The following is a 26,777-nucleotide window of genomic DNA, read 5'->3' on the forward strand; positions in this document are numbered from 1 at the left end:
GTTAAAAGGACGTTAATTCTTTTTGTTTTTAACTACAATTGATCTTTTTTTCCTCCGTATACTGTTAAATAAAGAAGTAAATCAGATATATTTTGCTATGTACATGCAATTTTAATGATAAGTAAAATAACAAACAAGTTTAATCGGATTGTTAAAATCAGTATGGATAAAATTACACTGAACTGATTGAATTAATAGTTCTTAACAGAAGCAAATAGCATCTAAAAACATCGGTCTATAAAAAAGCGCATAGAGTGTTAAGATGTTTCCGCTAAGTTGACATTATACTGTATGGTGTAGTGTTGGCCGTTCCGGTCCGAACCTAGTAAAAAAGTTCCGTTCTTTATGTAGGCCGTTCCGTTCCGATCTTTATACAAAATCGTTCGTTCCGTTCATTCCGTCATTCCGTTCTTTCCGTTCATTCCGTTCCGTTCCGTTCATTCCGTTCATTCCGTTCATTCCGTTCCGTTTCCGTTCATTTCGTTCTTTCCGTTCATTCCGTTCCGTTCAATTCGTTCTTATCGTTCACTCCGTCCGGTCTTGCCGTTTCAATATTGTTAGCAAGGTGCTATCGTTCGTGCGTTCCGTTCTTTGAAAAACCGGCTTTGTCCGGCTGTTGCTTGCTGCATGCAAGATAACTGTTCACTCTTTCTCGCACACAGTATGTGTTGCCTGTGCACTCTCCAATGCTTACAGGAATATTCATAGCACTTCGTCGCGTATCGTTTATAAAATCGTGATAAGCGAAACCAAAATGGTGTTGCATTTGTATTATGTGCAATTTGTAACATCTATTATACTTTTTGTTATAATTTAGCTTATCTTAACTAGACAAATAATAATTATAAAATTTAAATCTGTACTCATATGGCAGAACGGGTTGGAAAAGATGTATTATGTTTATGCCACGATATCCACTTGATCTTGGCACACGGCATGATTCCAATATTTAGCCATTCGATTCGAAGCATTCTGTTCCATTCGACAACCGTTTGAGTGCCGTGATGTTGTAAACGATTTATGTGAAAAAAAAACTATTTGTTTTAAATAGTAAGTGAAATTCAAATAATAGTCAATCTCGTGATACAATCGTCAACTCGTACCACTCAATAACATCGACATGGGTAAAAGCCTCGAATGGATCGTGCCCCATACGCTGGGAGATTATCCTGCTATGGGCATTTAAGTTAATGATAGCCAAGCTTATTAGTGGTACAGGAAGGCTTTCGCCGAAAATGGTCGTCGCATCTAATAAGTTAAAATAAAATACTAAATAATAAATGCATGCTTTACATCCCCCCCCCCCCCCCCGGATGACAGTTTGGCTTCTAAGCTGTGGGTCGGTACTTTTGCACCCCAGGTTCACGTTCCGTTCTTTTAGAAAAATGAACTAGTTCCGTTCCGTTCCTTTTTTTAACGAAATTCCCAACACTAGTATGGTGTACTATCGGAGTGTCTAATTGACGGGTAGTGCACTTTAATTGTCCATAAGAAGCGCGTTGTTCCACGGGCCAATAAACGGTGTGGCAGTAACAGGTTCAGTTTGAACCTGCTTAGGTTAAAAATAAGCATCGAGGTCCGGATAATTGCATGCTGGAACGGCTCGCACCTGGCAGTTTTGGAACGCAACCGATTACCGAATACCGATTCATCGGTATTCCTACCGATTTTTGATATGCCTACCGATTCACAGATGAGCCCCCTAAAACTACCGATTTTTCATTTATTCTACCTAAAATTACAGATTTTTTCGTAACACTGACCAAAAAGTCATATAACCATTTCCAAAATCACTTAATGTTATAAACTTTATATGGAAATCACTAGCAACCAGAACCATAAGTTCAACAGAGACAACTAAGGCCCGTGTCTGCACTTCATGAAATCGAACGCGCTGATAAAATGTTATATGCAATTTGACAGCTAATGTAACCCGGCGCTCTAGCAGCAATAGAACACGACATCAAACATGAAATATGTATAGGACTTCACATGTTCGATTTGTAAGTTAGCACATCGAACATGTAAAATCCCATATATTTTTCATGTTCGATGTTGCGTTCGATTGCTGCTAGAGCGATACAATCATTTGTTGGGTTAAATTCCCTAGTACAATTTTCAGATCGACACTTCAGAAAGGCCTCATATGACCACTATGAACCAAATGTAAACTATCTCCTTTAAATACACGAAAGATTATTTTCTCGTGCTACCCTTCATGGGACAGATTAGCTTCCATCTCCGACCCCCCCCCCCCTGCTCAACACTTCAAAGCCTACCGAAAACTACCGAAAAAATCTTAAACTCCTACCGAAAACTGCTGATAAAATTTTTGATGCGCCTACTGAAAACCGCAAAAATAATCTGCCCACTGTGAACGCAACGTGCATCACTATTCGACAGCGACCCGCAAATCCCAAACAAAAATTTGGCATAAGGCAGAGAGGAGCGCAGCGAACTCGATGGCTGTCGGACCGAAACCTGTCGGAGAACGGGTGCCTACATGAGTAAAAGACTCTGATAGAGAGAGAGAGAGAGAGAGAGAGAGAGAGAGAAAGAGGAGAGAGAGAGAGAGATTGTGTGCGGCATTCGATAAGATTCACTCACACGTTCTATATGTTCATTTAGGTATCGTTTTGCTAGCGACGTTCACGTATTGTTCCAGCAGGAAGGTTGGTACATTAGTGAGGTTGATCAAGCTGTCAGAAACACGCAAATTTAGCTATAGCATGGGTTATGTGAATAGATTTTTTATTTCAATTTTGATTTTTTTAAAACATGTGTCACACAACCTTCAATGACTTTCATACAAATAAAGTGTCATCTGGACGTTTCTCATGTCGTCCTGTTGCCAAGTGCGCTCTTGTTCTTTTATGATCGATAATGAAGCCAGAAGAATTTTCATGGTAGTAGGGTAATGGCTACGATTCTTCATTTAAACCAATTCGAACAGACCACCCAATTTTCCGCTTCTCCGTGTCCTCGTGCTGAAATGGTAGTTGGCTTTGGTATAGCTTCCAAATGAAGGATTATTAATATGTTTAATATGTTTATTAATTTATCCATCGGGGTCTTGAAGATCATACATGAATGTACATCAATTAGTGCTTACAGGGTTTTTCAAGCCAGCTCAACATCGTGACACTCTTTTTCGAATACGTTAAACGATTGTCAACATCGTACATACTATTCGAATCCGTAAACTCTTTTCGATTTGGTAACACTAGGTTTTGAATGCGTAAAATCCCATCTCGAATCTGGAAAATTTATGTTGGCTGTCTTGTCACCCATTATACATTTTCCAGATTCGAGATGGGATTTTATGCGTTCAAAACCTAGTGTTACCAAATCGAAAAGAGTATACGGATTCGAATTGTATGTACGATGTTGACAATCGTTTAACGTATTCGAAAAATAGTGTTACGATGTTGAGCTGGCTTGAGAAACCCTGTATAGACTATGTAAGGTACATAAATCGATAGGGGAGAACTGGTGCACAAGAATAGAAAATTTATTTTGAAAATAAAAATATTACGTAAGTTGTGTCCTGAGTCTATCTCTAAAAACATTCTGTGGTATGTTGAAATCAAATAAATCAAAGTTATTTATGAAAGTTTGACACATAATTGACATAGGATCAGACTCGCCAAAACGAGTTCTATAACGAGGGACGGATATGAATTGACGTGTACGTAGATTCCTAGATAGCGCGTTAAATCCTATCGTAGCTAATAGAGTAGGAGCATCAATATGGTGGTTAAGTAGTCCTGATATAAAAGGCATTTAGCTATCTCACGGCGCTTTTTTCATCGACTGAATCCCTAAAAGCAGACACCGGGAATGGTATGACGGTAACACATCGCCCTGTCGCCATGGTAAGAGTCTTACAGCATATCTAGTCGCTTTTCTTCTTATGGCCTCGATTCGATTACTTCATTGTTAGGTACCGGGATCGCTAACAATACTGCCATATTCTAACACTGATAGAACGTAGGCACCAGATGGTTTTTATGGTCATAGGATTACGGAAACCTTGCGTTGATCGAATAATCCAACCCAGTAGTTGGTTCCTCTGGACACTATATTCTCTAGGTGATCGTTAAATGTTAAACGTGTGTCGAGAATGATCCCAAGGTCGCGGAATGTATCGATGCGTTCAACAGATATGTTATCGATCTGGTAGTTAAATCGTGTGCAGGACCGAGAACGGTGAAAAGACAAGACACGACATTTTTCGATACATAGCACCATTGCATTATCACTGCACCATATGCTAAACAGGTTGATGGCGCGTTGAAGATTGATGCAGTCATTGGTATCGTTGATAGGAGCGAACAGCGTAACGTCATCGGCAAACAGAAGAAAACGGTTTCCGCTAGCAATTTCCCACATGTTTATATAAAAATGAAGAGCAGCGGGCCCAAATTGCTACCTCAGGGGTGGTGCCAAACTCCTCTTTAGATGTATGATCATTTACCTTGATCTTGTATGAGCGTTCTGTGAGGTAGGAATGCAACCACTTAACTATTTGTTCCGAAAACCCTAACTTCTGCAATTAAGCGATCAAAATGTCGTGTGAGATGAGGTCGAAAGCAGCTTTGAGATCGGTGTAAATAGCATTCACTTGACCTCCGGAGTCGAGATTACGTTTCCAGAAACTAAAGAATTCAGTGAGGTTCGTTAATGTTGAACGTTTGGGTACGAACCCATGTTGGTTATCCATAATGTAATTCGATGTAGCGGAGAGCATAGGGCCGTAAAGCAGAAGCTCAAAAGCTTTTGATACCGCACAAAGTGATGTGATACCGCGATAGTTTGAAGCACATTAGCGATCCCCTTTTTTAAATATGGGTACCATCCACGAGGACTTCCATAAGCGTGGAAAAATACCGGAACTCAGTGACGTGTTGTATATGTTTGTAAATACAGGTGCTAGGGACTGATAGCATTTACTGATAATGAAACTCGGGATGCCATCGGGACCAGGAGCTGTAGAGGGTTTAAGGCTTTTGAGGTACTTTTCTACTGTGCGTATATCAAACGTAGGAATGGTGTAATCAATCATGTTTAGATGTGTGTAAGATGTGGTCCTTGAGATCACCGTTTGATCTACAATTAGGGTGGAGAAGGCATCGGAAAATCGTTCAGCGAAAATTTTGCAAATATCTTCGGGTGACGTGCCCACGGAATCATTATATTTGATTGTGCTTGGAACTACGTTTGAGCGCCGTCTGCTGTCGATGAAGCTCCAATGTTTTCGGGGATGTCGGAGAAGGTACCTTTCGATTGAAGATATATATTGCTTATATCTTGATCGGTTATACGGACGGTATACATGTATCGTGTTGTTAGGATTTTCCCTAGTGATATTACTTCTCATAAAACGGTGTCGACTAATGGCTTTGTTTTTGGTTCGTTTGTGGATGATAAGCCTGTTATTACTCCATGCTGGAGAGCGTTTCTGGTGCATAATTGGCGTACAGGATTGTAGAGCATCTTTCAAGAAAATCGTGAAGGCATGAACAGCGTCGTCAACAGATGGAAAGTTGGAGCAGTTAAAAGTAGAACCGAATAGAGTTATTCTTTCCTCCAGTACGACGATATTAGCCTTTGAATAATTTAATCATTGCTGATGTGTGTTGCTTGGATGAGAGCTAGACGCATGAGGATCATAGTGACGTATTGACCATTCGAGTGCAGGATGATAATTTTTAAGCTTGAGCCGGGCCGGTTCGGATTTAGACATGGCAGAACAGATCTCAGCGGCGCTAGAGTTAGCAAAAATTAGATCGAGTTGTCGGTCCATGGAGTTTCTAACGTTGCTTAATTCATAAAGGCCGTTTGCTGCCATACCATCGATGAAAATATGATTATTTCGAGACTTAGATGACGGTTTATAGTGCATGAATGTGTAGCGCAATGGTACATCCTCGACATCGACTGGATTGAGCTTCGACCACGTAATGTCCCATTTGTTAAAATCTTCAGCGACAAGCAGGAGATCGTTATCTCTCATGCGTGATGAAATTTCGTGTATACTTTCCAGATGTTTGTTAACAATTATGTCGTTATATGCGTTGTACGGTGGAATATACATGGCACCGATATAAACAAAAATATTGCCCAGTCGAATTTTGACCCATAACTGTTCCATAGTTCGATCCGCCGGTGTTATTTCGCAAGATGAAAGAGAGCGAGTGCAGGCTATTAGAACGCCACCACCGATGGAGAAAGTGCTGTTGGTGGTGGTTCTATCACATCGGTAAATAGAATAGCGATCGTCGTTGAATAACTCATTGTTTATGTTATTGTTCAACCAGGTTTCAGTTAATATTACGATTTTGTATTCAGTTTCGGAAAGTACTATTCTTCGATCATTCAGTTTTTTACGCAAGCCTCGAACATTTTGGTAATACATCGGTAGGTATGTTGTTGTTGTGTTGTTGATATATAATTGCTATTCATCTGACGGACCGGCTTCCGCAGAATCATCGGCCCGTTTAGTGCTACCTCGTCGCGGTTTTTTTTAGGAGCGGCTAAGCATTCAGGAGGAGATCTGGTAGGTGTAGTGGTGACAAGCATTCGCTTGTTGAGATCCTGATGTGGTTCAGTTGAAAGCAAATCTGCATCTGTAGTGGTTATAGCAGGAGAGGAAATCGGAACAGACATGTCTGTAGTGGTGATTGATATCGGAGTGCTTATTCCGGACCGTGAGAGTGGATTGTGATAGCTGTCTGCAGCGAGAGTGGCAGGGTGATCGTGTGTGAGTTGATTATCGAGTTAGTATCGATGACGGCGCGTGTATTGGGATTATTATTGTTGTTGTTCCGGTAGTCACGAAACTCTCGGTATGTTAGAGCGGAGGGCCATGTCTCAAGCGATAAAGCCTTACTGCGTAAAGTGGCCGGTATGCCCACTTTGAATGAGATGAATGAGAGTGTACTAGTGTTAGCGCCGATTTTCGTCAGGCGGTGAATAAACACATCCCGCTTGTCAAGCGCTAAATGTACTTGCACCATATGAGAAATTTGCTCCGTGGTAACTGTTGGGGCGAAACGTGTAAAGAATAGCCACATTCGCGTATCAGTGTGTGGAATGATATCCAGTGTATCTGAAGCAAGCGGTGATCCCGATCCTCTTAGTAGTGGTGTTTGCGGGTTGTTAAGTGGTGTTATGTTAATGTAGGATGACGGTTTGATTGCACTTACACTAAGAGAGGCCGCCAAAGATGGGAACTGTGTTTGTGTTGGTGTAATAGTATCGGGAATATTGTTAACTACTGAGTTAAACAATTCCAAGGCTGTTACAGAAGTTTCAATTTAAAAACCGTGAAATCCGCGCCAGGCTTTTGAAATCCGCGCCAAAACTTAAACTCCACGCTTATACGAAAGCAACACATATGATTGTTGAATCAGGGATTTTTTTTGTTGAATCAGGGAACTACATTTTTCTGTTCTTCAACTTCCTTTTTCTTGCTGCTCAATCCTTAATCTGCATTCTTCTTTTCTTGTTTTTCTTTTTCAATTTTTTCGTTGTGTGTCTGCCTAGCCAGTTTTGCTTTTAATCATAATTCTTTTAGTGGAATAAACTTTTCGACATCAATGCGGAAAAATTGCATTCCATTGATTATGTTTTTTCGATGGTTGAAGAGTTCTTCTGAAATACATGAGCTTTTTTCTGTCATCAACAATTTGGAAGACAAGAAGTGTCGTTCAGCCTCAGCATTGGAATGGGAAATGGTGATGACAATTTGGAACAGTTTTTTGATTTAAATGAAATTATGCTACCGGAAAAGAACAGCATAAAACTCCAAATCATCATTATAAGGTGGAAGGTAATGCTTCAAATTTATTAGTACCACAATTTCTTCAAAAATACGAAGTTTGTCGAGTTTAAAATCGGCCTTTTCAGCTAGTTTCAACATTTTTCTTCTGCTTTAATGGAAGAAACCTTTGTAGGTTTCATGTATGAAACGAGATGGTAATAAAATTCGTGGGGAATGTTATTCTCAAGCAAATATGTTATTAATTTTACCACATACTTCTTCATACCTTTTTTAACAGTGGTTATGACCTGTTCATTTGTCTCATCATCTTCTTCTTCTTCTTTGGCTCAACAACCGATGCCGGTCAAGGCCTGCCAACACACTTGTGGGGTTGGCTTTCAGTGACTTATTGATTTCCCCCCATAGCAGGATAGTCAGTCCTACGTATGGCAGCACGGTCTATTTGGAGCTTGAAGCCATGACGGGCATGTTGTTAAGTCGTACGAGTTGACGACTGTATCATGAGACCGACCCATGAACTACGCGCAGAAAAACCTTTCAAGGCAGTAATCCGTGGTCTCCCAGATCTTCACGAAGAGGATATTATCATCGCTTTACGCGAACAATCCCATGAACACAAAACTTTTTGGTTCACAAAAAAAACAAAAAACACGACGTTTGACGCTTAATTGTTCGGCCGCACTTCCGTCGCGCTCCGTGATTTTTCAGTAATTTTCTTGTGTTTTCTGCGTCGAATCGCATTGTTGCCTATTCTACGGACTATTAAACTGCTTCACATCATCGTTGCGTGTTGGCGAATTGTTTAGTTGCACCGCAACTGTGGTTTCCTGCTGTTTCGCGCAGCTGTTGCAGATTGCCCCCCGAGCTGATAGACGCAGTATTGTCCAATGTCGACCTGCACTGGAGCTGCATTGGCTGCACTAACATTCTTAAAAATCCGCGCTGCGCTTCGGTAAAAGAAATAGGCGCCCAGGTCGGTTTCCAAACCGCCCTCACCTCAGCTGTAGCAGCTATTGGCAAGCTCGTTGAGCCTATTGTCGCCGAAGTTCGCAGTGGTTTTACCCTCCTTCAAACTGCATCCACGCCTCACATTCGGAATCCTGATCCTCGACCGGCTACTGGTAGAAAGCGGAGGTGCTTAATCGAGGATTCGACATCTCCTGGTGTAAATAGAATTGTAAACAGTCGCGGTAACATCCTTTGTGCCGCGTCATCGCCAAACGCATACACCAATACCACGATTGCCGTCCAGCCGCCACCTACACTACCGCATGAACTAGTGGGAACCGATCCATTATCATCACCGCTTCAAGCTGCACCTCGTGAGCGATTCACAGATAGGGTCTGGATCCGCCTATCCCGCTTATCAACGGCCGTCACTGTGGAACAAGTGGTCGCTAAAGCGGTGTAAAGCGTCGCTTAGCCACCGATGACGTTATAGCGTATTGCCTGCTGAGAAGAGGGGTTAGTGTGGACAGCATGAATTGGCTTTCAGTCAAAGTGAGAGTCCCGGCTATCCTTCGAGATGCGGCACTCACACCATCCACTTGGCCAGTCGGTATCGGTGTACGTTAGTTTTTTCCATCGTCGTGTTGACCAAGCTCATCTCCTATATCGTGAACCAAGCCTCATCTCCTATAGCCACCCGAAACCGCTTTACAACACGCACACCAGCTACTAGTACTGATCACCGCTACACCACACGCACACCAACAACGACTCACCGTTTAGCCGCACGCACGTCTACTCCACCTGGTCCTGAAACAACATCATCACAACAGTGTCACCCCCCGGTGAATGATACCTTGGATGCACCCAAATCAACACTTATTTCTGGACCGCCCCAAAACCACCGCGCTTCATCTCCGCACCTGCACCAGTCTACAATCGATCGCTTTTTTCTCAACTAGACGAAGTTCCGCTCATTGCACGCAACAAACAAGCTGTAGCATATCTGCTAAACAAAACTTATTGTAAACCACACTATCAACTATAGACTCATTGTAACACACTTTAGAAAGCCAAACCACACCATTGTAACACATTCATTTTTACACATTCAGCAAATCAGATCATACCATAGCACCGCAACCGGAAGAGTTCAGGCCGTCCATTTAAACAAATAACAGACGTGACACACTTATCAAAAACAACCGAAACGGGCAACATAAGCAATTCAAGCGTTACTGCAGCAAAGTGGACAAACAGAGAACGCATAGCAACTTATTGCTAAAAGCGCAGTGTAGGCAAAGATCGACGAACGCACCCGTTCTTTAGCTAGAACAGTTTATACTTTCCAGAACCTTCGTAAAAACATAGACACCTCACTCCAATATAATGTATAAATTGCACCTCATATCAATAACCTTTAATTAGGACAAAAACACATTCCAAAACCAAATGTACGAAACTTATTGAGTATAAATAAAACCAATTCCGACCGTGGCAAGTCAGATTCGTTCGGACTGCCAAGATAGGACGTTACGCTTCCTAATACTTCGCCTTCCAACTTATTTCAAGAGTTTAGTTATGTCCCCTACCCAAGGTAAGGCTTCTAAACTCCAACGTTTCCAGTAAGGGAAACCTCCTAAAGGTTTCTATGATCGCCTGGACGATCAAGTGCTGAAAAATCCGTTCGATCGATGCATTATTCCACCTCGTCTCATGTCAGTAAAAACTGACCTACCGCGACGTTGTTCGATGTACAGTATGTACCGTATGTCCGCTCATCACATTACATGGCGACCGTGACCTTAATCTGCAATCGACAGGCAGAAGTGTAAGCAAATTATTTGAAGTAAAATGTGATACGTACAACGGTAATGTAAAGTGTAAGTGTCGTGCGACGAACCAAAAGTATTGTGACCATAACTGGCATTCGACAAAAAAAAGTGTCAAATGTGCATTTTTTACGGAACATTCATCAACGCAGCTCGCGCAAGTAACCCATAGGGAAAAAAACAATAACGATGAAAGAACAGCTACAAGCAAGTTCAGTGCAGTGCAGAATGAAAAATAAAAACATTTAGTGCAGTGTAAGTGCAAAATGAATGTTTAATTGATGAACAAACATTATCCGTACACAGTGTTGTGAGAACCTATCCCAATGTGTAAAAACGTATGAACGCTCTTGCGATCGATTTACCAAGTAGATTAACTTTGAAATGAGAAACGATGAAAGCTTCAAAAAATGATAATTTTTCACCATAACCCACAGTACAGCACAGATTTATAAAATGGGTAACGACGCATCAAACCCTAAAGCTAATGTCAATGGCGATAACGATCTTACCATTATTCAAACACAAAATGTTCACTCAGAGCAGCATGAAACCCATGAGTTAATACTGAATATTGTGCTGATACTTCTTGCTATCATACTTATGCAAAAAGTAATTAAAACCATTTTCAAAATATTGAAAACTCTAGCAAAACGTGATGCAATCAATAACATGCAACTGCCTATTTAATTTTAGTAATCTATACGATTCGTGGAGCAAGTGATATGGAACAATAAAGTGCAGCGCGAAACAAGTTGTGGTCAGCGTGATTGAGAGGAACAACCGTTCCCACCGTGGAAGACAAAAAGACAAGGCGAGCTCACTGCCCAATCTGGATTGGCAGGCGAGAATGGACAAGTGTCCCAACCCCGACAAGACATCGAGTGAAGACTGATGACATCGAAAAAAAACAAATTCACATCAAACATCGAGTATGTACCAAACACCGATTAAACACCAAGCACCGGTATAAAAACAGCGTAGCATCATCATCAGCAGCAACAAAATGCACGCCGCACATTCCATTAAGGTATTGTAACTTTGAAATATAATCTAATGGGTTTTAAAGCTAGGAATAGGAAATAGGAAGTAATTAAAACCAATATGAAAAAGGAATGACTACTATAAGCGATAAAATCGAAATTTTGAAATATATATTTAAAAAAATACAGGATCCTAATCAAAGAACTTGTACAAGAACACAATTACGAATTAAAGCTGAAGAAACATTCAAAGAAATTCAAAATGACATCGAAAAAAATAGATACAAATATACTTTTAACAAACTATTAGAATTTAGCAAAATTTCTAATGCATTAATACAAAATATCATTGCTATGAGCACATCAAAAACCAACGACGATTCGCGTAACAAGTCATCTGATTTTTCTACAAATAGCTCAGAGGATAAAAATATCAATTTAACACTGTTAACAACCAGTAGATTATCATTTAAACTCTTAGCTCAGATCATATTTGTCTTATTAAAGCTGCATAAAAAATCAAAAATGGCCCCGTTCAATCTTAAGGATGCTTCGGCAATAGTACCATTATTTAATGGTTCAGCGGATCAAGTTAAATCCTTTCTTAGAGCAATACATTTTGCAAAAAAAATGTTCCCGGCAGATCAGGAGGAAACATTAGTTGAATTCATATACACAAGATTATCAGGAAAGGCTGAAACAGGATTAAAACCAAATTTAACCACGGTAGAAGAAGTGGCGGAAGATATCAAATCGCGATGTGAGGAGAAAATAGAGCCAAGCAAGATCATTGCTAACATGAAGGCATTAAAAACAAAGGATACCAAGTCATTATGTAACGAAATAGAAGATCTCACAGAGAAATTGAAAGTACTTTATTTACAAAAGAAAATACCAACAGATGTGGCAAGTGAATTGGCAGTAAAAGAGGGTATAGACTCATTAATCGAAAAGGTATCAGATAGAGAAGCAAAAGCAGCTCTTATTATAGGAAAATTCGCACAATACAATAAACGAAGCGACTAAAATAGTGAACGAATGTGAATCTAGGCAGGATAAAGCACACATATTGGCTTATCAAGGTTCAATTAACAATAGAAATAATAATCGAGGATATCAGAATAGGAATAATCAAAACAACTATGGTCCAAATCCAAACCAACCCTACAGAAACTACTATAATAACAGAAATAATAATAGCTTCAATAATCGAAATAATAACAATAGCAACTACAAGAACAATCAGCGAAATAATATTCGCTATAACAACAGATTTATTCAGGGATACAATAATGAAAGATACAACTCCAACTACAATGGTAATCAGAACAGACCAAACAAAAACCTAAGGGCAATAACAAATGGAGAAACAGGGCAACAACAACGAAACATATACCATACTACAGCTCAGATACAGGAAGTGGAGGAAAATATTTTTTTAGACTAACAGGAGTCAACTCAAACCCTAGATCAATTTACTCATTAGAGCTAAATGGAGTTGATTATATAAAGATTAGATTGAGCATTGTAAATAATGAAACATCAATATTACTAGTTGATACAGGAGCATCAATTTCTTTATTCAAAGCTAGCAAGTTAAAGAAAAATCATGGCTCAATACGTTCAGATTCAATATCATTAACAGGGATATCTAACACACCAATTTATTCAAAGGAAGTACAACATGCACTATATATTTCAACAATCTAGAATTGGAACACGATTTTGTATTAGTTCCAGATGAATTCAACATAGGAGCAGATGGCATATTAGGAAGAGACTTTTACAAACTATACAGATGTTCAATTAATTATCATTTAGAAATGCTTACATTCACGTGTCAGGGTGTAGAAATTCAACACAACATCGAAGAAGATGATGGAAAAGGATTTATTTTACCAATCAGAAGTGAAGTGGTACGTAAAGTATACCTTCCAAACATTACAGAAGATACCATAGTCTTCGCACAAGAAATTCAACCAGGAGTATTCTGTGGTAGCACTATTATTTCAAAGGATGATCAGTTAATTAAATTCATCAATACAAGGCAGAGAAATATTTACATAACAAACGCAGAATTAAAACCCATTACAGAACCATTAGCAAATTATGAAGTGAAACAAGTGAATAACAAAGTAGGAGAAATTAATAATAATAGATTGCAAAATCTATTACAAAAAATTAAAGTAGATAAATTCCCACTACGGAAATTTATAATTTGAAGAAAATTGTAACTGAATATAACGATATATTTTGCGTAGAGGGTGATCCAATTACTACAAATAACTTTTACCCTCAGAAAATTGAATTAAAGGATAATATTCCTACGTATATACCAAATTATAAACAAATATACTCACAGGCTGATGAAATACAAAATCAGGTAGACAAAATGCTTAAGAATGACATAATTGAACACTCAGTCTCCCCATATAACTCACCTATATTATTGGTTCCAAAGAAATCAACGGATGATAACAAAAAATGGAGACTTGTAGTAGATTTCAGGCAGCTGAACAAAAAGGTTATACCAGATAAATTTCCATTGCCAAGAATTGATACAATATTAGATCAGCTAGGGAGAGCAAAATATTTTAGCACCCTTGATCTCATGTCAGGATTCCATCAAATACCTTTAGAAAATGATTCAAGAAAATTTACAGCTTTTTCAACCAGATCAGGCCATTACCAATTTAAACGTATGCCGTTCGGTTTAAACATTAGCCCCAACAGCTTTCAACGCATGATGGCTATCGCTATGGCAGGATTAACTCCTGAGCTAGCATTTGTATATATAGACGATATAATTGTTACTGGCTGCAGTGCACGGCAGCACATCAGTAACATAGTTAAGGTTTTTGATAGGTTAAGGTCTTACAATTTAAAATTAAATCCAGAAAAATGTTCATTTTTCAAAACAGAAGTTACTTTTTTAGGTCATAAGATAACAGACAAAGGTATATAGATATGTACATGAGGCACACCTGCCCTTGGCTGGGGAATTGCCTACGTTCTTCACGTCGGTGCACTGTAAGATTGCACGCATACATGTACGCCATCCGCACAGTCACAGTTAACATCCTCGTCTAGTGACACATTAGGATTGTGATAGTGGATGTGAACATCATTAGATGCGTGCGCGGCTGATCCTAACACACTAACGGCGAGTCAGTTGCAAATCAGAGGTACTTGTGTTCGGATCATTACAACAATAAAAATTGCTATCGCTTTATCCATAACTGGCGCAGCCGTTCGGGCCATTCCTAAGTGCATTTTTTTCTTCTTCACTTGAAGTGATTAGTGCAGTGTCCTGCCGTTTATTTTGTGGCATCATCCGGTTTTTACCATCTCCCGATACGTGGACGATTTGTGGTGGTACCCAGGTAAATAGAAAAAAAAACAAAACACTTAGCGGATTTTAATCCAGAGAATAGGCACCGTACCTATTTCCCATTTGAGGTAAGCTGTTTTGTTAAACGCTTATGCCTAGATTTAATCCTTTGCCAAAAGTGAAAGCTCTTTCGTGTGATAGAAAAATGAACCAAGTCGATTTGCAAACTCTCATAGGGAATTTTGCAGCCATGGAAGAACGTTTAACCGTGCTTCAAGAACAAAATGACGAACTTTCTCAAAGACTGCAGCAGCAGCAACAACAACACAATAGTTTTGTTCCTACCGAACCTTCGGTTAGATTCCAAAATGATATGTTTAGGATACCAGATCCTTTGAAAACCATCCCAACGTTTGATGGTAATAAGAAACATTTAATATCATGGATTGCCACTGCGCAAAAAATATTAAATATGTTTAAACCAATCGTCTCCGTGCAAGTTTACGAAATGTATGTTCAGGCCGTAATAAATAAAATAGAAGGCAAGGCACGCGACACTCTTTGTGTTAACGGCAATCCGACCACATTGAAGAGATTGTCGAAATTTTGACAAATTCGTTTGGCGACAAGAGAGACATGGCTACTTATCAAACGCAGCTTTGGACCATGAAGATGGATGAATCCATACATGTGTACTATAAGCGAACAAAAGAGATTGCACATAATATGAAAGCGTTAGCGAAACAAAAAGATTTGTATCGCAACAGTTGGCAAGCGATTAACGATTTTATAGACCAGGAGTGTTTGGCAGCATTCATAAAGGGGCTCAGTAAGCAATACTTTGGATATATGCAAGCTGCGAAACCAGAAGATTTAGAAACAGCCTACTCGTTTTTGTGCAAGTTCCAGAATTCAGAACAAACGAAAAAAATAACTGAAAATTCTAATGCGTTCAATAAGAGCAAACCTACACCTTTTGTTCCGAAAACGGGTAATTCCAATCATCCTAGCAGTGGTAGTGTAAAGAATACTTTTTCGCACAAACAAAAACCCATACCAATGGAGATCGATCAGTCAATGCGATCACGCGATAAAATATTCGCACACACTGCTGAGGACGGTGATAGTGATTGCGATAACGAAGAGAACGAGTTAGAGTCGGCAAATTTTCAAATGGCTTCCGTGCAATTAGATCCGAGGTAAATGCTATAAATGGTTTGCCTTACGTTTCATTACAAATAGGAAATAAAATTGCTAAAATTTTAGTTGACAGCGGGTCCAATAAAAATTTCATTTCACCTGAAATGGTGAGTGATTCTACAATCCATAAATGTAACACAGTTACAATAACAAACACCATTGGCAAGCACAAGACGAACAAAAATTCACTTGTAATATTTTTGATACAAACACAAAATTCTACCTTTATAAATTCCATGATTATTTTGATGGCATATTAGGGTACGAAAGCTTATCAAAATTAGAAGCAATTCTAGATTGCAAAAACAACAAGCTGATCTTCCCCAATACAACGATAGATTTGTGTATCCGAAAAATGGGTCGCGATAAGCAGACAGTTCACGCACACACTGTAAGGCATATTAAAGTTCCTGTTGCCCAATACAATGGAAGCGTATTTTTGCCAAGAGATATTAGGATTAGTGATGTGGTCATACCTTCTGGTTTGTATGAAGCTGAAAATGGATACATCACAGCTCTTGCTAGCAATTTTGGACAAAAAGCTGAATTTTATTGGACCAAACCAGCTACTTCTTTAGCAGTGGAAGCAACTGTTGAGGTTAATAACATGGAAATATTTTCAGAAACAATGTCAGATTCGGATCTAGAAAAAATTATTAGAATTGATCATTTCAATTCTGAAGAAAAGACCGATTTTTTAAAAATATTGCACAAACATATCTCCGTTATACACACAACGGGTCATAAACTTTCATGTACTAGCAACGTAAAACACAGAATAGATACTACAGATGAAATTCCGGTCCATAGTAAATCGTACAGATACCCTCACATACACAAAGCAGAGGTAGATAAACAAATTAACGAAATGCTTGTGGACGGTATAATTCAGCATTCTTTGTCACCGTGGACATCACCAATATGTGTTGTGCCAAAAAAACCTGATTGTACTGGTAAAAAGAGATGGAGAATCGTAGTTGATTATCGCAAATTGAACGAGAAGACGATCAGCGATAAATTCCCCATCCCGAACATTGAGGAGATTTTAGATAAGCTTGGTCGTAGTGTATACTTTACTACGTTAGACCTCAAGTCGGGATTTCATCAAATCGAAGTCAAAGAAAAAGATAGACCGAAAACTGCATTCAATACTGATAAAGGTCACTTCGAATTCATTCGCATGCCTTTTGGGCTTAAAAACGCTCCATCTACGTTTCAGAGGGCAATGAACGCCATTCTTAACGAATTAATTGGTACGTGCTGTTTAGTGTACTTAGATGATATCATTGTTTTTGGCAGTTCTCTTCAACAGCACTTAGAAAATTTAAATAAAGTACTTTCTAGATTAACAACTGCTAATTTAAAAATAGAAATTAACAAATGTGAGTTCCTTAGGAAAGAATGTGAGTTTTTGGGTCACATTGTAACTGAAGCAGGAATTAGGCCTAATCCAGTAAAAATAGATAAAATATTGAACTGGCCAATACCTAAAACTACCACACAAATAAAAGCCTTTCTTGGAATTTTAGGCTACTATCGTAAATTTATTAGAGATTTCGCAAAACTTACTAAACCATTAACTAATTGCTTAAAAAAGGATTCCAAAATATAATTGATGAAAATTATCTAAATTGTTTCAATGAATGCAAACAGTTGTTAATAACTGATCCAATACTGAAATACCCAGATTTTACCAAAAAATTTATAATGGAAACAGATGCAAGCGATTATGCGCTGGGTGCTGTTATTTCTCAAAAATTTGAGGACGGAAAAGAACATCCAATTGCGTACGCTTCTCGGACTCTAAATGACACCGAATGCAGATATTCCGCAACAGAAAAAGAGCTTTTAGCCATCATCTTTGCCATCAAACATTTTAGGCCTTACGTATATGGCACTAAATTTGAAATTCGAACGGATCATAAACCGTTGCTTTGGCTTCGACAAAAAAACGATTTAAATCGAAAACTGTTACGTTGGAAACTTGAATTGGAGGAATTTGAATTTGATATTAAATATAAAAAAGGAATATTAAATAACAATGCTGATTCACTATCAAGAATTAATCCAGAATCAAATATAAATTTATCAGAAAGTACAATGACACAGCATTCAGCAGATTCCGATGATAACGATTACATACAAAGTACTGAGAAGCCGTTAAACGAATTCAGAAATCAGATAATCCTAAGAAAAACAAATTCCGAAAGTCAAGAGTTTCTCACATTGTTTCCAAACTATAACAGGACTATTATCGAAAAAACAGATTTCACGCAACCAGTTTTGCTAAATATCCTGAAAGAGTTTACAAGTCCTAAATGCATAAATGGTATTTATTGTAATACAGATATTCTTTGCTCGCTACAAGAACTTTATAAAAAATATTATGCAAGAGCAAAATCGCTTAAAATTTTGTATACACAATCACTACTAGTTGATGTTCCTGATGACTCGGAGCAGGATCAAATAATACAATCTTATCACGATTCAAGCCACCGAGGAATTCTCGAGTCAGTAAACCACATAAAAAGAACATAATTTTTCCCAAATTTAAAACAAAAAGTATCTCAGTACATTAAAGTTTGTCGTTTATGTCAGAAATCGAAATACGACAGACACCCGTATAAAATCAAATTTGAATTAACGGACACACCTTCAAAGCCTCTAGAAATCGTGCATACAGATATCTTTATCATCAAAGATAAACACTACCTCACCTTCTGTGACCGTTTTTCTAGACTTGCTATAGCAATACCTATCCGAACTCGCAATACTGTACATATTATAAAAGGTATGTCTACATTTATGGCATTAGTAGGAAAACCAGAGTTATTAATATTGGATCAAGAGGCTGCATTTACTTCATCCTTATTAAAATCTTTTCTTGAAGAAAATCACATACAGTACCATCATACCAGCGTAGCTCAGTCTTCATCAAATGGTACAGTTGAGATAGTTCACAGAACATTAAGAGAGCTTCACAATATTTTGTCCAACAAGGAAACCACTAAGGATTTTTCGGAGACCACAAAAATGAATTTAGCTATTTCTATTTACAATGACTCAATACATTCGGAAACAAAATTAACACCGAATGAATTATTTCGAGGGTTTAAGAGTACAAGCCCTGTTCCAACAGATATTACTGAAATGATTCAGTTAAAAGAGCAAATGTATGCAGAATATCGGCAAAACATGATTAGCAGGAAAGAAAAAGAATTAACTAAAAAAAACAGCAACAGAGAAGATCCAATAAAATTGGAACAAGGAGAAATTGTATACACTCGAAATAGGAATAATCTTAAGCATCAAGAAAGATATAAAGAATGTAAAATATTAGAAGATAGAAAAGTAACGTTTATAAACGATCAAGGGAAAAAGATTCATAAGGCTAAAGTGAAAAGGAAACATAACTTACTTAATTACTAACAATAGGTTTAAGAATATGAAACATTATAACGTTTACGAAAAAAAAATTATTTTTTTTTTTAATTTTGTGTTAAAGCGATAAAGCACAACTAAATCTAATTCAATGGTATCCTCCCCATAACGATGATCATAGTGTCGACACCCCCCCCCCCCCCCCCCCGAGAAGATATGTACATGAGGCACACCTGCCCTTGGCTGGGGAATTGCCTACGTTCTTCACGTCGGTGCACTGTAAGATTGCACGCATACATGTACGCCATCCGCACAGTCACAGTTAACATCCTCGTCGAGTGACACATTAGGATTGTGATAGTGGATGTGAACATCATTAGATGCGTGCGCGGCTGATCCTAACACACTAACGGCGAGTCAGTTGCAAATCAGAGGTACTTGTGTTCGGATCATTACAACAATAAAAATTGCTATCGCTTTATCGATAACTATATACCCAGACGATTCTAAGTTTGAAACAATTAGAAACTTTCCCATACCCAAAAATGCAGATGAAGTACGAAGATTCGTTGCATTTTGTAATTATTATCGTAAATCGTAAGGTGTTCGAACTAGTGATATACAAACATCTGCTACATGCATGCCGCAGCTACCTAAGCCCGTATCAACATGGATTCGTGCCAAAAAAGTCGACTACCACGAACCTGGTTGAATTTGTAACCTATTGCACTAATCAAATTGATGCCGGAGCTCAAGTCGATGCAATTTATACAGATCTGAAAGCAGCATTCGACTCTCTTCCGCACGCAATTCTTCTCGCTAAACTCGACAAGCTAGGAGTTCCCAGCTCGCTCGTACAGTGGCTTAAGTCTTACCTAACTAATCGCACATACACCGTGAAAATTGATAAGCACATGTCCAAAGAAATAGTCAGCAGCTCGGGTGTGCCACAAGGAAGCAATATTGGCCCGCTTCTCTTCATATTGTTTATCAACGATGTTACCCTGGCTTTACCTCCCGACAGTATCAGTCTGTTTGCCGACGACGCAAAAATTTTCTCGCCTATTCACAACACAGGCGATTGTACATTCCTGCAAGACTGCATCGAAATTTTCTGTTCGTGGTGCAAGCGTAATGGACTGACTATCTGCATCGAGAAATGCTACTGTGTGTCTTTTAGTCGATGCAGGAGCCCAGTGACTGGGACCTACTTCATGGACGGCACTGCAGTTAATCGACAGAATCATGCCAAAGACCTGGGCGTTCTGCTTGACTCTAGTTTGAACTTTAAACAGCATATCGATGACGTTGTAGCCAGAGGAAATCAATTACTTGGCGTGGTTATCCGGACAACTAATGAATTCCGTAACCCCATGTGCATTAAAGCTGTGTACAACTGCATCGTTCGTTCGGTTCTGGAATATTCGTGCGTAGTCTGGAGCCCAACTACCGCTTCTTCAATTGCTCGACTTGAGGCGATTCAACGTAAGCTCACGAGATATGCCCTACGCCTACTTCCCTGGCAGGATCGCAATAATCTTCCTCCGTATGCTGCGCGGTGCCGTCTTCTAGGCCTTGAACCTCTTTCGGTTAGAAGACGCAATGCACAGTGCTCTTTCATCGCTGGATTGCTAAATGGCTCTATCGACTCATCGCCTTTGTTGCATCGAGTCGATATCTATGCACCATCCCGAACACTTAGGTCTAGAGAAACTCTACGGCTCGCTCAACCCCGTTCCAGTGCTGGTCGGTCTGACCCTATGTTCCGCATGTCGGCTGTCTTCAACACTGTCTCGGATTGCTTCGACTTCGATATCTCAACTCAGTGCTTCAAGGAACGTCTCCGGCTTTTGCCGTGGCCGCAGTGAATTGCGATGTAAATCTTATTTTTGCTATGTATTTTTTTTCTCAATTGAACTGTTACATCTTAATTAGGCCATACGGCCCGTTGAAGATTAAATAAATAATAATAATAATAATAATAATAAATTTGTACAGAATTTTGCCAAAATTGCTAAACCCTTAAATAACCTAATTAAGAAAAATGTCAAGTTTATTTGGACAGATGAATGCAAAACAGCATTTAATAGTATAAAAGAAAGCCTTTTGTCTCCAGCAGTCTTGAAGTATCCGGATTTTACTAAAGAATTCATACTAACAACTGATGCTTCAGATGTCGCATGTGGAGCAGTTCTTTCTCAAATCACAGATGGAAAAGATCACCCAATCGCGTATGCAAGCAAAGCTTCACGCAAGGAGAAAAGAATAAGCCTATCATAGAAAAGGAACTTACAGCAATTCACTGGGCAATCAATTATTTCAAACCATACCTATACGGCAGAAAATTCACCGTAAAAACAGATCATAGACCATTAGTATACCTGTTTGGTATGAAAAACCCAACATCTAAACTAACAAGAATGAGACAAGATTTAGAAGAATTTGATTTTAAAATAGAATTTTTAGCAGGTAAAACCAACGTAGTAGCAGATGCTTTATCCAGAATTATAACTGATTCTGATGAGCTTAAAGCATCAATTCCTAAAAATAAATCAGATATATCAAATCCTATCTTAATGGTAAATACTAGAGCTATGATAAAGAAAAACAACGTTGTAGAAAACAAAGAAAAGAAAAAGGAAGACATAATAGAAGAATATAATCCAACAAACATGTATGAAACAGACAGGCCATCTGATACAACTAAAATGATGAAAATGAAATCAAAAATTAATGAAAAAAATGAATTTATTGAGCTCGTGATATACAATCACAATTATTACAAAGCGCTGGGAAAATTTAAAATACCCATAACTTCTGCGAAGCAAAGTCAAACACTAGAGTTTGTACTGCATGAGTCATGCCTAATCGCTAGAAAGTATCACAAAAATTTAGCAATTGCATCGAATGACAGATTATTCGAATTTTACTCAATGTCGACCTTCTTCTTCTTCTTCTTTGGCTCAACAACCGATGCCGGTCAAGGCCTGCCAACACACTTGTGGGTTGGCTTTCAGTGACTTATTGATTTCCCCCCCATAGCAGGATAGTCAGTCCTACGTATGGCGGCACGGTCTATTTGGGCTTGAACCCATGACGGGCATGTTGTTAAGCCGTACGAGTTGACGACTGTACCATGGGACCGGCTATTAACGGCTATTAAAGTTATTAACACATTTTCTTAAAATCGATTAAATATTTTTCTAATAAACATTTCTTGAATATGCTACAGTATAGCGCCTTTATCCGGGACTTGACCTCGCCCGGATATGCGAATAACACGGATAATGAGTCAAATGATATATTTTATCACCAATTCCTGATTAAGTTTTGGAACTGTAAGTTTCTACAATTACATTCACTTTATTGTCTTTAATCGTGCGCAGTTTTTGTCGCGGTATACCGGAGTATTCAGAAAGAGAGCTTATCCGATCGGATGCTCCTTTTTATACCTTCTCTCTCTCTCTCTCTCTCGCCTTACGCTCGCGCGCCTATTCCTTCTCGCGCACCTGTCCTTTCTCACACACCTACGCACTCTCGCGAGGCTACGCATTTCTCGCGCTCATTATGCGTGTCCTGCCCGACTCTCCCGTTATCTTCTAAGCTCTCTTACTATCTACTTGAGACCCTAATTTCCCCTTAATATCGCAGACCTCAAGTGATGAGAAAAAGCTGTCCTTTCCAATTCACTTAATTTGAACAGGCGAACTCCACAGAACTTTTTTTTTTATTTTTTGATAAAATAACCCAGTTTTTATTAACTTCATGCTTTTCCAATGAGAATATTTGAAATTTGCCATGCATTATAGTGTTTTGTTATGACAATGTGCTCCTATAACCCCTTTATCAAATATCCTGCTCATAATGCAATGTCACCTTTGTATTGAACTGTCAATTCTCAACAGCACGGATGAACGGACAGCCGGATAAAAGGTACCCGGATAAACGGCACTCCACTGTATTTATATTTTTGAAAGATTTTTAAATGCGTTAGTTAGCACAAAAACTTGTTTTTCGAAATGTCTTTATTGTTATGGTATGACCATAAATTTGTTTTTTCATAATAAGTCGTGTTTAAAACGTTGTAAAAAGTTAAAAAAAAAATTCGAATCCCAAAAATACACGCGCCGCGGCCACATTTCGCGGCCGCGGAATTCCGCTTGCTGAAAAATGTATGGATATGACAGTTCGTGAAAGATGCCGTTCACAGTTTGTATATGGATTTGACAGCAGGCGGAATTCCGCGGCCGCGAAATTCCGGTCCGTGTATTTTCGGCCGAAGACGTGAAACAGTATTCTGCAAAACTCATACATTCACTGTTTTTATCTATCTCTGGGGCCCTTTCCGTTTTAAGTTCGTAGGCTGAAATTTCAACCTGTCAGCTGTTTGCATTGTATAACAGGTTTCGAGCAAAAGAAAGGGGTAGAATATACGGGTGGGTTTATCCCAAGGTGTATGAATTTATAAGACTGATTGCTTCTGCTTCTGAATGAAGATGTTAAGAGTGTTTTGTGTATTCGTCAAGGCTCCTGAAAATTTGTATAGGCAAAAAATTTTACCCGTTCTGTCAAAAAAATGATGTTCAAATGTGGTAATAAAAAACATGCTATGAGACCACCTGGACTACATACACTCTGATTCTAGATTCCATCACCAGATCTCTTGAATGCACCTTGGGATAAATGTAAACACCACATTATTTTTCCATTTTTTAGAGCAGGTAATTCACTCGAATCTAATTCTAGCTTTGAGGCTAGAATAATCTAGGCTGAAAATCGCAAGCTAGTTTTGTGTGGTTTTGTATGGAGTGTTTACATGATTTCAGCCTCCAACTGTCAAACTCCAAACAAAAAACTGACTAGAATCGTGAAGGGCCCCTCTTATGGATTTACCGCAAATCGCGAAAAATGACTGTCCATATAGTTTTGGTAGGAGCTGTATTAGCGTCAGTCGAATTTCGAGGTTTCCAGTCAAATTGTAGGTAAGCTTCGAATGATTTTGCTTGAAGTGATAGGTTATAGCCATTAAATTAGTTAATTGCTCTGAATAAAATAGCAGATTACAATTTTATGCCTTTCAAAATGGTTTTAAAAATTCGATCAAAAAGGAATTTATTTTGCATTTGATATTCTAGGTGTCAAATCAGTACAAATTTCAAAGAACTGTCAAATTTAGAAACTAGCGTATTATACGGACGTCACACGAGGCGTAAACTTAAGCGCAAACTGGATTTCTACCATACAACCAAAGTGGGTTTATTATACAGGTGGGTTTATCCCGAACAATTTGATAGCCGTGCTGTAGAAAAATGAAAACGAAATGACAGGAGGGGATTCGATCATTTGTTGATGTATGCGTGTGAATTTCAATGGCTGTTTTGGTTGATGTGTAGTAGTGTGGGTGAAAAATTACGTATCACAATCGAATCCCCTCCTGTCATTCGTTTGTCCAATATGGCCTTCCCGCCAAACCTATAAGCCCACCTAGTCCCTATACCCATTTTGCATACAACAATCTATCCTTTAATCTTTTGACATGTCGCTCTCCCATACAAATCAAGCGTCAACTTTTTGAGTTTATGCTTCGTGCGACGACCGTATACAGCGCAAAGACTGTGTAGGAACGAGGTGAAATATTAGCCAAAATCGATTTGTCCATCTTAGATGCGATTTGACAGCAGAAAGCCTTTTAAAATTCATCAAACCTTTATGCGGACGTCACACGATGCGTAAACGTGAAATATTAGCCAAAATCTGTTTGTCCATCTTAGATGCGATTTGACAGCAGAAAGCCTTTTAACCGTAGCAATAGACGATGCGCAATCGCAGATTGCGCATATATTTATCTGTCAAACGGGTCGGTTTGATATATTTATCTGTCAAAAAAAAATCATATATCTCGGACATATAATCTTGAAAATTTATGCGCAATCTTGGCGCAATCTGAAATTGTATGGAAATGACGTTTATAGCTCAGGGTTTGCTACGGCAAATGACATATATTTTGATAAAACGAATATATGCGCAATCTGAGATTGCGCATCGTGTATTAATACGGTAAAATTCATCAAACTATTTGAGTTTACACCTCGTGTGACGTCCGTATTAAACATATACAGTAGAACGTCGATTATCCGGGCAGCTCGGGACCGGACGGTTGCCGGTTAATCGATTTGCACGGATAATCGTCCAAGAAATGTCAAATTCATGTAAAAATTATATAATTCACTAGTTTTATGATTAATTCACTTTGAATTGATCGATTAATAGTTAGCAGAATATTATTATAATCAATAACTACAGATTTAACAACTGTTCATGAACAAAAATGAATTTTGAAAATACCATTAGACACTACAGAGCTGCACAAAAACTGGTTGCCCACTTGACTATCGCTGCAAATTTTCGCCGTATGTTTGGACAGCTGTCACATTTATGCGCACGGTTAAGCCGCCCGCCGGTTAATCCGCCCCCGGATAATCGACGTTCTACTGTAAATGTACTAAAGGCATACGCTTTTCCTGTAACATTTCCACCTGTTCTCACATTCCTCTGAATCTTTATCCGGTTGCTATGGATCGCAATCAACTACGTCTGAATCGTTTTCAGCTACGTTTGGATCGTTTTCAGCAACGTTTGGATCGCTCTCAGCTACGTTTGGATCGTTTTCAGCAACGTTTGGATCTCTCTCAGCTACCGTTGGATTTTGCGGTAGCTCGCGCAAACTTCGTGACGGCGCAAAATTTATTTAGTGACCGCTTGGCGTACCTCACGATTCTCCTCATAACAGACGACTTGAAAAGCAACAATTTCATATTGTTCAATGTTTGAACCCAATTGAGAACTTGTGTTGACAACCCATTTTTAATCAATCAAAAGAAGGAATATCCGGCTAAATCTCGAATGCAGAAATAGGACTGAAAGACCACGAAGGTCGTTACGCCAAAAAGAAGATTTGGTTTGTTTGGTAAACTTGGTCAAAGAATTTAAAAAAAAATGTATGAATGGTGATGTAAGCTTCACATACAAAATAAGATTAGATTTTACAGTTGAATGCATTCATTACATATTTAATGCTTTCCTTGGGATGCAGATTTGTCCCGCGGTCACTAAATAAACGATTGCGCTGCAATGCAATTTGCGCGAGCTACCGCAAAATCCAAAGGTAGCTGAGAGCGATCCAAACGTTGCTGAAAACGATCCAAACGTAGCTGAAAACGATTCAGACGCAGTTGATTGCGATCCATAGCATCATAGATTCAGAGGAAAATCAGAACAGGCGTATGAACTAATTAATAATTTTCTTGCGATTACAT

The 26,777-nt window shown here is 38.8% G+C and overlaps 1 protein-coding gene across 3 annotated transcripts in view; it reads right to left on the reverse strand.

The window, feature by feature from the left end:
• The window catches only part of LOC121596202 (uncharacterized Golgi apparatus membrane protein-like protein CG5021), a 67,142-nt gene that overhangs the window by 33,655 nt on the left and 6,710 nt on the right, over window positions 1-26,777 (reverse strand). The gene's annotated exons all lie outside the window — the stretch shown is intronic.

The sequence above is a fragment of the Anopheles merus genome, chromosome X (genome assembly GCF_017562075.2).
Source record: "Anopheles merus strain MAF chromosome X, AmerM5.1, whole genome shotgun sequence".
Classification (NCBI taxonomy): Eukaryota; Metazoa; Arthropoda; class Insecta; order Diptera; family Culicidae; genus Anopheles; species Anopheles merus.